The sequence below is a fragment of the Triticum dicoccoides genome, chromosome 7A (genome assembly GCF_002162155.2).
Source record: "Triticum dicoccoides isolate Atlit2015 ecotype Zavitan chromosome 7A, WEW_v2.0, whole genome shotgun sequence".
Classification (NCBI taxonomy): domain Eukaryota; kingdom Viridiplantae; phylum Streptophyta; class Magnoliopsida; order Poales; family Poaceae; genus Triticum; species Triticum dicoccoides.
In genome coordinates this window covers 193047343-193061281 of record NC_041392.1, presented here as the reverse complement: position 1 = coordinate 193061281, position 13939 = coordinate 193047343, and positions in this window count along the sequence as shown.

The following is a 13939-nucleotide window of genomic DNA, read 5'->3' as shown; positions in this document are numbered from 1 at the left end:
GGGCTGGGGCGTTCTCTGCTCCCGGCGGCGGCGGCTTTGGGCGCGGCTCAGATCTGACGAAGTTGCGGGGCGGGTGGCCTGGGCCTCTGTGGTGGCGAGGCTCCGGCTCGCTGCAGGTGGTGGCCGACTCCGGTGACCGCCCCCTGCTGCGGCGCTCCCTGGTGGTGGCGGGCCTGCCGGCCCCCGGCCGATCCGGCGATGGCAGGTGCCACGGGCTGTGCTCGGCGTGGATGGGGCTTCCACGGCTTGGTGGTGCCCCTTGGCGGTGGTCGGGTTCGTCTCACGGTGGCGGCTGGATCTCTTCAACGTCGGCCCGTCGGTGAGCGGCTTGTGTAGGCCTTCGACCCCTCTTCTTGGTGCCCGGGCACAATCTTCGTCGGAGAGTTGGCTCGTCCCCAGCTTTGGTCCATCGCTCGTCTCGTGCCCGGGCTGCAGGACCGATCTCTTCTCACACCTGGCTGCAGGACCGAGCCCGTCTCGCGCACGGCTGCAGGACCGAGCTCGTCTCGCGCCTGGCGACAGGACCGAGCTCGTCTAGCGCACGGTGCAGCAGGACGAGACGATGGTGGCCAGATGCTAGGGGCCGCTCAGTCTCTTTGGTTGGGGTAGCGGCGGGTCTCGGATGAGGTGGTGTTTAGGCCTTGGATGCCGGGGCGGCGGCCCTGGTGGTGGTTGCGCGGTGCTCATGGGCAGAGCCCGTGGCTTGGTGCTGCCCGGTGACTATGGCCGTGGGGGCGGTGTGGTTACCGGGGTGTGGCGTTCGGTGGCAATTAGTGTTGGCCGGGGTGAAAACCCACTCTTTCTACGGACGGACCGGCGGCGGCGAATCTCGCTCCCTTCCTGAAGGCGTCGTCGCGGCTCTCATTGCCCGTCGCGTTGCTCTAGGGGAAACTCTGACCCTCGGGTCGGGCGGTGGCAGCGCTCTGGTGTCGTTTCCTTCCTAAAGGCGCCGCTTTGGAGCTCACGGTTCGTCATACGTGGCTTCATCTCATCGCAGTGGCGTGTTCACGGCGGAGACCCCGATGGCTGTTGTAGTGCTAGGGGAGGCGTTGCTGCGTTCAGCATCTTTGTATCCGGCCTTGGGTGTGTGCGTGTGTTTTGGGTGCCGTGCGTTTGTACCATGTTGCTGTGGATCGTGCTTTATATATAAAGCGGGGCGAAAGCCTTTTTGGGTAATGGAACTGCGGCAGGTAATGCAGATTATTTTCGTTTTGTATTCTTGAACAACTATATTTAGAGTATATAGGCACATATACTATATATTTAGAAAATAATTGCCTTCATAACTCTAAAATACCATCACTTTTGCCTACTTTTATTCAGTTTGTGGCAGTTTTGCTTTTATTCTCATAAAATTCTAGCTTCGCACTTTTTGTCCCCTTCTCATTTTTTTTGCTGAAACTCTGCCAATGTACGCATGCTACACTTTTGTACATAATTCTAGGTTTTATTCTGCAATGCAAGTAGAAATTATCCTAGGTATGTGGACTCCTCTCTGTCTGGCTTGGTCTATACTTATGCAATTTTATCTCTCCTTATAAGTTGAGCAATTTAACCTTTTCTCAGATGACCACTTCCAAAAGAAGTTTGACTAGCAGGCTTGTCTGCTTTGCAGAAAGTATTTCTGTTATGTCAGTCAGTATTTTGAGCTTTGCAAGGAGAACAGGGGGGCATCACCCGGTTCTGCAATTTATGATAAGATCATTCTTCCCTTCTATTACAGTTATTGTTAATCTCTGTTTTCCAGTAAGAAAACTGGATGGGCCGCAAAAGAAAAAAACTGGATTTTGTTTGGATTCAAAATGTAGCTTGTGCATGTTTCATTTCTTTCAGTCTGAAACAAAATTCATGTTGCACTAGCCGTGTAACAAATGAATTGGTAGACAGGAGTTGTATCTTGTATCCGGTTAACCTCGCAATCACCTAGGCAAAAGAGTATGATTGCTACTGTACTTAGAAGCTTAATTGTGTCTTTGATGACGATTATGGCACTCTTGATGCTTCTATATATACAGCACAACATATATACATGTAAAATTCCTATAAGTATGGGCGTTGGGATCAACTACCTCAAAGCCAACTCTGGCTGCCCTTGGGACTTCCTCACAAGTATGGCAGTTCTTCCTGGCTTCTTCTTTTTCAGCACGCTCTTCATTGGGAAACACCGCAGTTCTGGCAGTCGGTCGTCCAGCTTCTCCCGGTCCTTCGCATCGGGACTTCCATCTCAGTGGGGTCCGGCACGGAGACTTTGTTTTGGTTTGACTGGTGGGCCGGAGACTCCCCCTTCGCTGCGCGCTTCCCTGTCCTCTTCTCCATAGTGGTAGACCCCTTGATCTCAGTTGAAAGGGCCCTTATTGACTTAGGGCGCCTTGCTTTTCAGAGGCCCTTTGGTCCCCCGGAGTCCGCCGCTTGGCGTGAGTTACTAGATTGCGTGGCTCTCCACGAGCCTTCGGGCCAATTCTCCACTAAGTCTCTCTACCATGCCATCGCCCCCTCCTCCGCCCCTCCCCCCCTTGCGACGGTGTGGTCCATCCGCTTGCCTCTGAAAATCCGGATCTTCATGTGGCGGTGGATTCGCGGGCGGCTTTCGTCGGGCGTTGAGGTCCGCAAGCGTAATGGCCCGGGCTCTGGCCTTTGCCCGCTTTGCGCCACCCCCGGACTCGAACCACATCTTCTTTTTCTGTGTGTCCGCGCAATTCGTGTGGAGCTTCTTCCGCAAGGTGGTGGGTGGAAATTGGTGCCACACCAACTTCTCCGACCTGTATACGGAGCTCCAGACCTCCCCCTTGGCATCTCGCCACATTAGGTGGCTTGAGATTGGGGTCATCGCTTGGACCCTCTGGACGATCCGTAATAAGCTTGTGATCCAGCGCGCTCCTCTTCGACGGGCTACTGACGCTATCTTCAAACTGTCTGTTTTCTTGCAGCTTTGACGGCCGCTTAGCCGCCCTGATGACCGTGACGCCATCTCTGTCTTCATCGCCGACCTTCGCTCGATGGCCGTCCGTCTGTCTCCTCCGCCCCCGCCGCCACCGCCGGAACCCGACTAGATGCTTGTTGGGCCCTCCGGCTCTTTTCTTTTAGTTGTTTTGGGCTTGTTGAGCTGTGCCCTCAGCAGAACCTTCGTACTTGTGTGTGAGACTTGGGTGCGTGTGTTTGAACTAGTCCATGTATGTGTGCTCTGTGGCGGTTTGCTTTATTTATAAAGCGGGGTGAAAGCCTTTTTCGGTAAACTTTGGCATTATCAAAAATTATGGCAGGTTTTGTTCTGAAGGATGTCAGTGCCTAAGCCCCTTGAGGACGGAGGAATTTACAGCAGAAGTAGTCGGTCTTACTAGCTGAGGAAAACCACGAGACCGGCCTGCTCTAGAAGAGGACAAACTCAATCAGTTTCTGAAAGTTACGCACGTCGAGTGTCTGGATTGCTATCCAGCCTCGACGAGGATGTACGGTCCGATCAAGGAGCTCTTGTCTGACGAGAACCCGCGCTGTATCGGCAGACCCTAGTCAGAGATTACATCTAGCATTACTACTCCATAGGGTTAGATGCAAAGACTGCAATTTCTGACTTCCGGTTATGAACACAAGATACTGAAAGAGCGTTTGTGTTCCATCAGAACATGTATACCATAAATAAACGATGTCAGATAATGTGCATTTACTTGCAAGTTCAGAATGTAGTGTAGTAGTGCTGATAATAAAGGGGATAATGCTGTGATGGGCACCGCCTCGCGTGTTTATCATAGACAGGCCCTCGTGCTCATATTGCTCTCCTATTGATCATCCACACAGGCACATATAATTCAGTCAAAATCCGCAGATAGGCCATACCTACCGAGACAAAAGTTGACCCACAGAGAAAATCATCGCAAATTTTCGCAGCAGGATTCCCACAACTCAGCAAAACGATTCAAACTTCTCTTCTTGATTTCAAGTCATTCAGCGTATTTATTTCCACAAAGTGAAACTAAAGAGAAGATCTAACCCCCAAATTGGTTTCGGTTTGAGACAAGAGGTCCGCAAATCGTAAACTGCATGCGCGGATGTAGGAGCAACTACAGTGAGAAATCTACAACACCCTTCCTGTTGGAGCTACAGCCATGCATCCCCCGCCCCTCAGTGGTGAGCAGCTGCCTCCTTGTGGGGTTTGGTCGCCTGGAGAGCGAGAAAATGTGAAACAATGGTAAGAAACTGGATTGGTTACAGCTGAGAGTATGAACGTGTCAGAATTCTCTAGAAAAAATCCTGGCAGTTCAGGAATACGAAATAGTGGAAATATCGATGTTAATAAAAGATAAAAACCTAAGCAGGATCTATATAAAAAAACAGATAGTTGAGGTTTGTTATATAGCTGACTCTTGCAAGTCATTGATCCACTTGTGCATGCCAAAAAAGGTCAGGAAAAGCCAACCTCACAAAAAGGGTAAATTGTCCTTGACATAGTTAGTGCATTAGGTTCATCACAAAGCAACAGAGACACTTCATTAATTCTAGAATTATATTCTTTCCAAGAGGATCCTGTGTGGCTCAGTATAAACATAGAAAGTGTTCTCTAAGAAGAAAACTTAACATATGCTGAGAGTGATATGGATGACTGGTTTCAAATCAAAGGAAAGCCCCTTGAAAACAATATATCTTTCCCTAATAATAAAGCACTGACTGCTTCTGGTCGTCCGTCATTGAAATTGCCCCCAAAACCGTCGTAAATTACCTACCATGCCATCCATAAGTAAAGAAAACGATTCGATTTTTTTTCAAAGTCGTCGTCATCGGAAACGGTTGTTATAAGGTCATACCCGAATGCATCTCAAGGCATTCAAGTATCGCAGTGGCTAGAGCCTTTGTTTCTCGCGAGGGAGACCCAGGTTTGATCCCACGTTTTGCCCCTTTTACCTCATCTTTTTCCTCTCTTAACAACAAGCGCGCCTCCTCCACCCCACACTTGTTCATGGGCCGGCCCACCATGCGGTTCTTTTCTTATTTCTGTTTCTATTTTTCCTTCTTTAAATTAACTTGGGATTTCCAAAAATTACAAATTTAAAAAGGTACGAGTTTTGGATTTTTTTTGTGAAATCAAAAAATATTCAGGAATTCAAAAAATGTTTGGAAAATTTTAAAATGTCCGGTATTAAAAAAACTCTTTTATATTATATAAAAATCATGATTTCGAAAAAATGCTCATGAAATAAAAAGTACTCATGATTTTATCGTGTATTCAAAACATATTTTGGAAACTAAAAAAAATGTTCCAGAATTCAAACAGATCCGTAAATAACAAACAAAATTAACCCGCTTACATAGAGGTCTTTTTTGGATCTATAGACGTTGTTTTATAATTTTATTTAGTACATCGTGCGTTTCCTAAAAAATTTGTTTCCGTGTTCTGTTTAGTGTTGAGCCCCACAAAATTGACACATCTTCCTATGTGTTAGTTTTTGTAAGCTATATGAAAATGACTAAATGTCTAATTTGCCTCCATACACATCTATGTTTTTTTTTGGCGGCGGACATCTATATTTATTCTGATACCACAGTTTTATTGGTCATGGTAAACATCGCGATGATAGGTCAAATCGTGACGCGACCATCACATTTTTAGCTTTTGAAATGACTTTCTAAAAGTTCCTTATCTCATTGTGAGATGATTCAGACGTAGTTTGTTAAATCATATTTTAAAAGTCCTTATCCCATTCTGGCATATGTTTCAGACTTTTTTTTAATCTCTACCACATCTGCGTAATCTGATTGTTCTTCTCCCATTTCAATGCACGGGCATATTTCCTAGTCATTCTTTCATACATAGAGTTTCATATTTACAATGTCAATGTCGATGTCAGATACAAACGACCACAACCATCAAAATAAGTAACATAGCCTACTGGACAGAATCTCATTTCCACCAATAGATGATTTAGAATAGTAACAATTATGAAATGTATTGGTGCTCATGTAGGCAAGCCTGATAGCTCCAATACTGCAAATAAAATCTAACTGACCATCTGCCCAATGTTCAATGATCTATATAAAATATGGCAATTTTGCTGAGCTCACCAAGTACCTACGGTATTCTAATTAAACTGAGGTATTCTGTACACATCATAGTCAATGGAATAACTTAAGGTAAAGTGATATAAACTTCATAGTCAAGTTCACAAACAGACAAAATAATGAAGTGGATACATTTTTCATAATAGTTTGGACAGAAGATAGACCATAACATCAGGGTTGGCCCATAGGCCGGGCAAAAGGGGCATCCGCCCCGAGCCCCAAGAGGGAAGGGCCTCAACTACAAATTATTCTAATAAACGCTATGCAATTATACATTACATTGAAAGAATATTAAATGCATAAAATAGAGCCTCAATTTGCAGGAGCATAAGTTCAGACCACATACTAATAGGTTATAACTGTTGGGGAACGTAGCAATAATTCAAAATTTTCCTATGTGTCACCAAGATCAATCTAGGAGATACTAGCAACGAGAGAGAGGGAGTGCATCTTCATACCTTGAAGATTGCTAAGCAGAAGCTTTACAAGAACGTGGTTGGTGGAGTCGTACACGCAACGATTCAGATCACGGTCGATTCCGATCTAAGCGCCGAACAACGGCGCCTTCGCGTTCAACACACGTGCAGCCCGGTGACGTCTCCCGTGCCTTGATCCAGCAAGGAGGAGGGAGAGGTTGGGGAAGACAACTCCAGCAGCAGCACGACAGCGTGGTGGTGTTGGAGCAGCGTGGTCTCCAGCAGGGCTTCGCCAAGCACTACGAAGGATGAGAATGTGGAGAGGTAGGGCTGCGCCGAGGGAGAGAAAGACTCGTGTCCCTGGCAGCCCCAAAACCCCCACTATATATAGGAGGAGGGGAGGAGGGTGCGCCCCCTCTAGGGTTCCTACCCCTAGGGGGGCGACAACCCTAGATGGGATGGAGGGGGGCGACCAAGAGGAGAGAGAGGGGGCGCGCCCTAGGGTGGGCCTTTAGGCCCATCTGCGCCTAGGGTTTCCCCTCTCTCCTCTTTGTTGCGCCTTGGGCCTTGGTGGGAGGCGCACCAGCCCACTCAGGGGCTAGTCCCTTCTCACTCTTGGCCCATGCAAGCCTCCGGGGGTGGTGGCCCCTCCCGGTGGACCCCCGGAACCCTTCCGGTGGTCCCGCTACATTACCAGTGACACCCGAAATACTTCCGGTGTCCGAAACCTCACTTCCTATATATAATTCTTTATCTTCGGACCATTCCAAAACTCCTCGTGACGTCCCGGATCTCATCCGAGACTCCGAACAACATTAGGTAACCACATACAAACTTTCCCTATAACCCTAGCGTCATCGAACCTTAAGTGTGTAGACCCTACGGGTTCGGGAGGCATGCAGACATGACCGAGACATCTCTACGATCAATAACCAAAAGCGGGATCTGGATACCCATGTTGGCTCCCACATGTTCCACGATGATCTCATCGGATGAACCACGATGTCGGGGATTCAATCAATCCCGTATACAATTCCCTTTGTCCATCGGTATGTTACTTGCCCGAGATTCGATCGTTGGTATCCCAATACCTCGTTCAATCTTGTTACCGGCAAGTCACTTTACTCGTTCCGTAATGCATGATCCCGTGACCAACTCCTTAGTTACACTGAGCTCATTATGATGATGCATTACCGAGTGGGCCCAGAGATACCTCTCCGTCATACGGAGTGACAAATCCCAGTCTAGATTCGTGCCAACCCAACAGACACTTTCGGAGATACCCGTAGTGCACCTTTATAGCCACCCAGTTACGTTGTGACGTTTGGCACACCCAAAGCATTCCTACAATATCCGAGAGTTGCACAATCTCATGGTCTAAGGAAAAGATACTTGACATTAGAAAAGCTTTAGCAGACGAACTACACGATCTTGTGCTATGCTTAGGATTGGGTCTTGTCCATCACATCATTCTCCTAATGATGTGATCCCGTTATCAATGACATCTAATGTCCATGGTCAGGAAACCATAACCATCTATTGATCAATGAGCTAGTCAACTAGAGGCTCACTAGGGACATATTACGATCTATGTATTCACACATGTATTACGGTTTCCGGTTAATACAATTATAGCATGAACAATAGACAATTATCATGAACAAGGAAATATAATAATAACCATTTTATTATTGCCTCTAGGGCATATTTCCAACAGTCTCCCACTTGCACTAGAGTCAATAATCTAGTTCACATCACTATGTGATTGTAATGAATCCAACACCCATGGGGTTTGATCATATCTCTCTTGTGAGAGAGGTTATTAGTCAACGGGTCTAAACCTTTCAGATCCGTGTGTGCTTTACAAATCTCTATGTCATCTTGTAGATGCAACTACATTGCGCTACTTGGAGCTATTCCAAATAACTGCTCTAGCATACGGATCCGGTTCACTACTCAAACTCATCCGGATTAGTGTCAAAGTTTGCATCGACGTAACCCTTTACGACGAACTCTTTTACCACATCCATAATCGAGAAAATTCCTTAGTCCACTAGTTACTAAGGATAAGTTTGACCGCTGTCATGTGATCCATTCCTGAATCACTCTTGTACCCCTTGATTGACTCATGGCAAGGCACACTTCAGGTGTGGTACACAGCATATCAGACTGTAGAGCCTACATCTAAAGCATAGGGGACGACCTTTGTCCTTTCTCTCTCTTCTGTCGTGGTCAGGTCTTGAGTCTTACTCAATACTCACACCTTGTAACACAGCCAAGAACTCCTTCTTTGTTGATCTATTTTGAACTCCTTCAGAATATTGTCACGGTATGTATTCATTTGAAAGTACTATTAAGAGTTTTTGATCTATCCTTATAGATCTTGATGCTCAATGTTCAAGTAGCTTAATCCAGGTTTTCATTAAAAAACACTTTTCAAATAACCCTGTATGCTTTCCAGAAATTCTACATCATTTCTGATCAACAATACGTTAACAACATATACTCATCAAAAATTCTATAGTGCCCCCACTCACTTCTTTGGAAATACAAGTTTCTCATAAACTTTGTATAAACCCAAAATCTTTGATCATCTCATCAAAGCGTACATTACAACTCTGAGATGCTTACTCCAGTCCTTAGAAGGATTGCTGGAGCTTTGCATACTTGTTAGCATCTTTCAGGATTGACAAAACCTTCTGGTTGTATCACATACAACCTTTCCTCAAGAAAAACATCGAGGAAACAATGTTTTGACATCCTATCTGCAAGATTTCATAAATAATGCAGTAACTGCTAACATAATTCCAACAGACTCTTAGCATCTCTATGAGTGAGAAAATCTCATCGTAGTCAACTCCTTGAATTTGTCGGAAAACATCTTAACGACAAGTCGAGCTTTCTTAATGGTGACACTTACCATCATTGTCCATCTTCCATTTAAAATCCATCTGCACCCAACAGCCTTATGACCATCAAGTAGTTCTTCCAAAGTCTATACTTTGTTTTTATACATGGATCCTCTCTCGGATTTTATGGCCTCAAGCCATTCATCGGAATCCGAGCCCACCATCGCTTCTCCATAGCTCGTAGGTTCATTGTTGTCTAGCAACATGACTTCCAAGACAGGATTACGTACCACTCTAAAGTAGTAAGCATCCTTGTCGAACTACGAGGTTTGGTAGTGACTTGATCTGAAGTTTCATGATCACTATCATAAGCTTCCACTTCAATTGGTGTAGGTGCCACAGGAACAACTTCCCGTGCCCTGCTACACACTAGTTGAAGTGACGGTTCAATAACCTCATCAAGTCTCCATCATCCTCCCACTCAATTCTTTCGAGAGAAACTTTTCCTCGAGAAAGGACCCGTTTCTAGAAACAATCACTTTTGCTTTCGGATCTAAAATAGGAGGTATACCCAACTATTTTGGGTATTCTATGAAGATGCATTTATCCGCATTGGGTTCGAGCTTATCAGCCTATAGCTTTTCACATAAGCGTCGCATCCCCAAACTTTTAAGAAACGACAGCTTAGGTTTTTCTAAACCATAGTTCACACGGTGTCGTCTCAACGAAATTGCGTGGTGCCCTTTTTAAAGTGAATGCGGTTGTCTCTAATGCCTAACCCATAAACGACAGTGGTAATTCGATAAGAGACATCATGGTATGCATCATATCCAATAGGGTGCAGTTATGATGTTCGGACACACCATCACACTATGGTGTTCCAGGCGGTATTAGTTGTGAAACAACTTCCACAATGTCTTAATTGTGTGCCAAACTCGTAACTCAAATATTCATCTCTATGATCATATCATAGACATTTTATCCTCTTGTCACGACGATCTTCAACTTCACTCTGAAATTACTTAAACCTTTCAATAATTCAGACTTGTGTTTCATCAAGTAAATATACTCAGCATCTACTCAAATCATCTGTGAAGTAAGAACATAACGATATCCTCTACGTGCCTCAGCACTCATTGGACCGCACACATCAAAATGTATTACTTCCAACAAGTTGCTTTCTGTTCCATCTTACTGAAAATGAGGCCTTTCAGTCATCTTGCCCATGTGGTATGATTTGCATGTCTCAAGTGATTCAAAATCAAGTGATTCCAAACGATCCATCTGTATGGAGTTTCTTCATGCATATCTACCAATAGACATGGTTCGCACGTCTCAATCTTTTCAAAAACGAGTGAGTCCAAAGATCCATCAACATGGAGCTTCTTCATGCGTTTTATACCAACATGACTCAAATGGCAGTGCCACAAGTATATGGTACTATCATTACTATCTTATATCTTTTGGCATGAGCATGTGTATCACTACGATCGAGATTCAATAAACCATTCATTTTAGGTGCAAGACCATTGAAGGTATTATTCAAATAAACAGAGTAACCATTATTCTCCTTAAATGAATAACCGTATTGCGATAACCATAATCCAATCATGTCTATGCTCAACGCAAACACCAAATAACAATTATTTAGGTTTAACACCAATCCCGATGGTAGAGGGAGCGTGCGATGTTTGATCACATCAACCTTGGAAACACTTCCAACACATGTCGTCATCTCACCTTTAGCTAGTCTCCGCAGCCTTTTATTTCGAGTTACTAACACTTAGCAACCAAACCGGTATTTATTACCCTGGTGCTACTAGGAGTACTAGTAAAGTACACAATAATATGACGTATATTCAAAATACTTCTGTCGACCTTGCCAGTCTTCTCATCTACCAAGTATCTAGGGTAGTTCTGCTTCAGTGACCGTTCCCCTCATTACAGAAGCACTTAGTCTCAGGTTTGGGTTCAACCTTGGGTTTCTTCACTAGAGCAGCAACTGATTTGCCGTTTCATGAAGTATCCCTTCTTTCCCTTGCCCTTCTTGAAACTAGTGGTTTAACCATCAACAATTGATGCTCCTACTTGATTTCTACTTTCGCGGTGTCAAACATCGCGAGTTACTCAAGGATCATCATGTCTATCCCTGAGATGTTCATCACGAAGCTCTGATAGTTTGGTGGCAGTGACTATGGAGAACCATCACTATCTCATCTGGAAGATTAACTCCCACTCGATTCAAGCGATTGTAGTACTCAGACAATCTGAGCACATGCTCAACGATTGAGCTTTTCTCCCTTAGTTTGCAGGCTTAAGAAACTTGTTAGAGGTATCATACCTCTTGACGTGGGCACTAGTCTGAAATCCCAATTCCAGTCTTTGGAACATCTCATATGTTCTGCGACGTTTCAAAAACATCTTTGGTGCCACAATTCTAAACCGTTAGCATTACGCACTGAACTATCACGTAGTCATCAAAACGTGTATGTTAGATGTTTCCCAACATCTACAGACGACGCTCGAGGTTCAGCACACCGAGCGGTGCATTAAGGACATAAGTCTTCTGCGCAGCAATGAGGATAATCCTCAGTTGACGGGCCCAGTCCGCAAAATTTCTACTATCAACTTTCAACTAAAGTTTTTCTCTAGGAACATATATTAAACAGTAGAACTGAAGTGTAAGCTACGACATAATTTGCATAGACCTTTTGACTATGTTCATGATAATTAAGTTCATCTAATTATTTAATGAACTCCCACTTAGATAGACATCCCTCTAGTCATCTAAGTGATACATGATCCAAGTCAACAAGGTCGTGTCCGATCATCATGTGAGACGGACTAGTCATCATTGGTGAACATCTTCATGTTGATCGTATCTACTATACGACTCATGTTCGACTTTTTGGTCTGTTGTGTCCCGAGGCCATGTCTGTACATGCTAGGCTCGTCAAGTCAACCTAAGTGTTTCGCATGTGTAAATCTGGTTTACACCCATTGTATGCGAACGTTAGAATCTATCACACCCGATCATCACGTGGTGCTTCGAAACAATGAACCTTCGCAACGGTGCACAGTTAGGAGGAACACTTTCTTGAAATTTTAGCGAGGGATCATCTTATTTATGCTACCGTCGTTCTAAGAAAATAAGATGTAAACATGACAAACATCACATGAAAATCATAAAGTGGCATGATATGGCCAATATCATCTTGGCCTTTTGATCTCCATCTTTGAGGCGTGGCATGATCACCTTCGTCACCGGCATGACACCATGATCTCCATCATCGTGTCTTCATGAAGTTGTCTCGCCAACTATTACTTCTACTACTATGGCTAATGGTTAGCAATAAAGTAAAGTAATTACATGGCGTTTTTCATTGACACGCAGGTCATACAATAAATTAATACAACTCCTATGGCTCCTGCCGGTTGTCATACTCATCGACATGCAAGTCGTGATTCCTATTACAAGAACATGATCAATCTCATACATCACATATATATAATTCGTCACATCCTTTTGGCCATATCACATCACATAGCATACCCTGCAAAAGCAAGTTAGACGTCCTCTAATTGTTGTTGCATGTTTTACATGGCTGCTATGGGTTTCTAGCAAGAACGTTTCTTACCTACGCAAAACCACAACGGTGATATGCCAATTGCTATTTACCCTTCATAAGGACCCTTTTCATCGAATCCAATCCGACTAAAGTGGGAGAGACAGACACCCGCCAGCCACCTTATGCATCGAGTGCATGTTAGTCAGCGGAACCAGTCTCACGTAAGCGTACGTGTAAGGTCGGTCCGGGCCGCCTCATCCCACAATGCCGCCGGATCAAGATAAGACTAGTAACGATAAGCAAATTGAACAAATCATCGCCCACAACTGCTTTGTGTTCTACTCGTGCATAGAATCTACGCATAGACCTAGCTCATGATGCCACTGTTGGGGAACGTAGCAATAATTCAAAATTTTCCTATGTGTCACCAAGATCAATCTAGGAGATACTAGCAACGAGAGAGAGGGAGTGCATCTTCACACCTTGAAGATCGCTAAGCGGAAGCGTTACAAGAACGTGGTTGGTGGAGTCGTACACGCAACGATTCAGATCACGGTCGATTCCGATCTAAGCGCCGAACAACAGCGCCTTCGCGTTCAACACACGTGCAGCCCGGTGACGTCTCCCGTGCCTTGATCCAGAAAGGAGGAGGGAGAGGTTGGGGAAGACAACTCCAGCAGCAGCACGACGGCGTGGTGGTGTTGGAGCAGCGTGGTCTCCAGCAGGGCTTCGCCAAGCACTACGAAGGATGAGGATGTGGAGAGGTAGGGCTGCGCCGAGGGAGAGAAAGACTCGTGTCCCTGGCAGCCCCAAAACCCCCACTATATATAGGAGGAGGGGAGGAGGGTGCGCCCCCTCTAGGGTTCCCACCCCTAGGGGGGCGACAACCCTAGATGGGATGGAGGGGGGAGACCAAGAGGGGAGAGAGGGGGCGCGCCCTAGGGTGGGCCTTTAGGCCCATCTGCGCCTAGGGTTTCCCCTCTCTCCTCTTTGTTGCGCCTTGGGCCTTGGTGGGAGGCGCACCAGCCCACTCAGGGGCTGGTCCCTTCTCACTCTT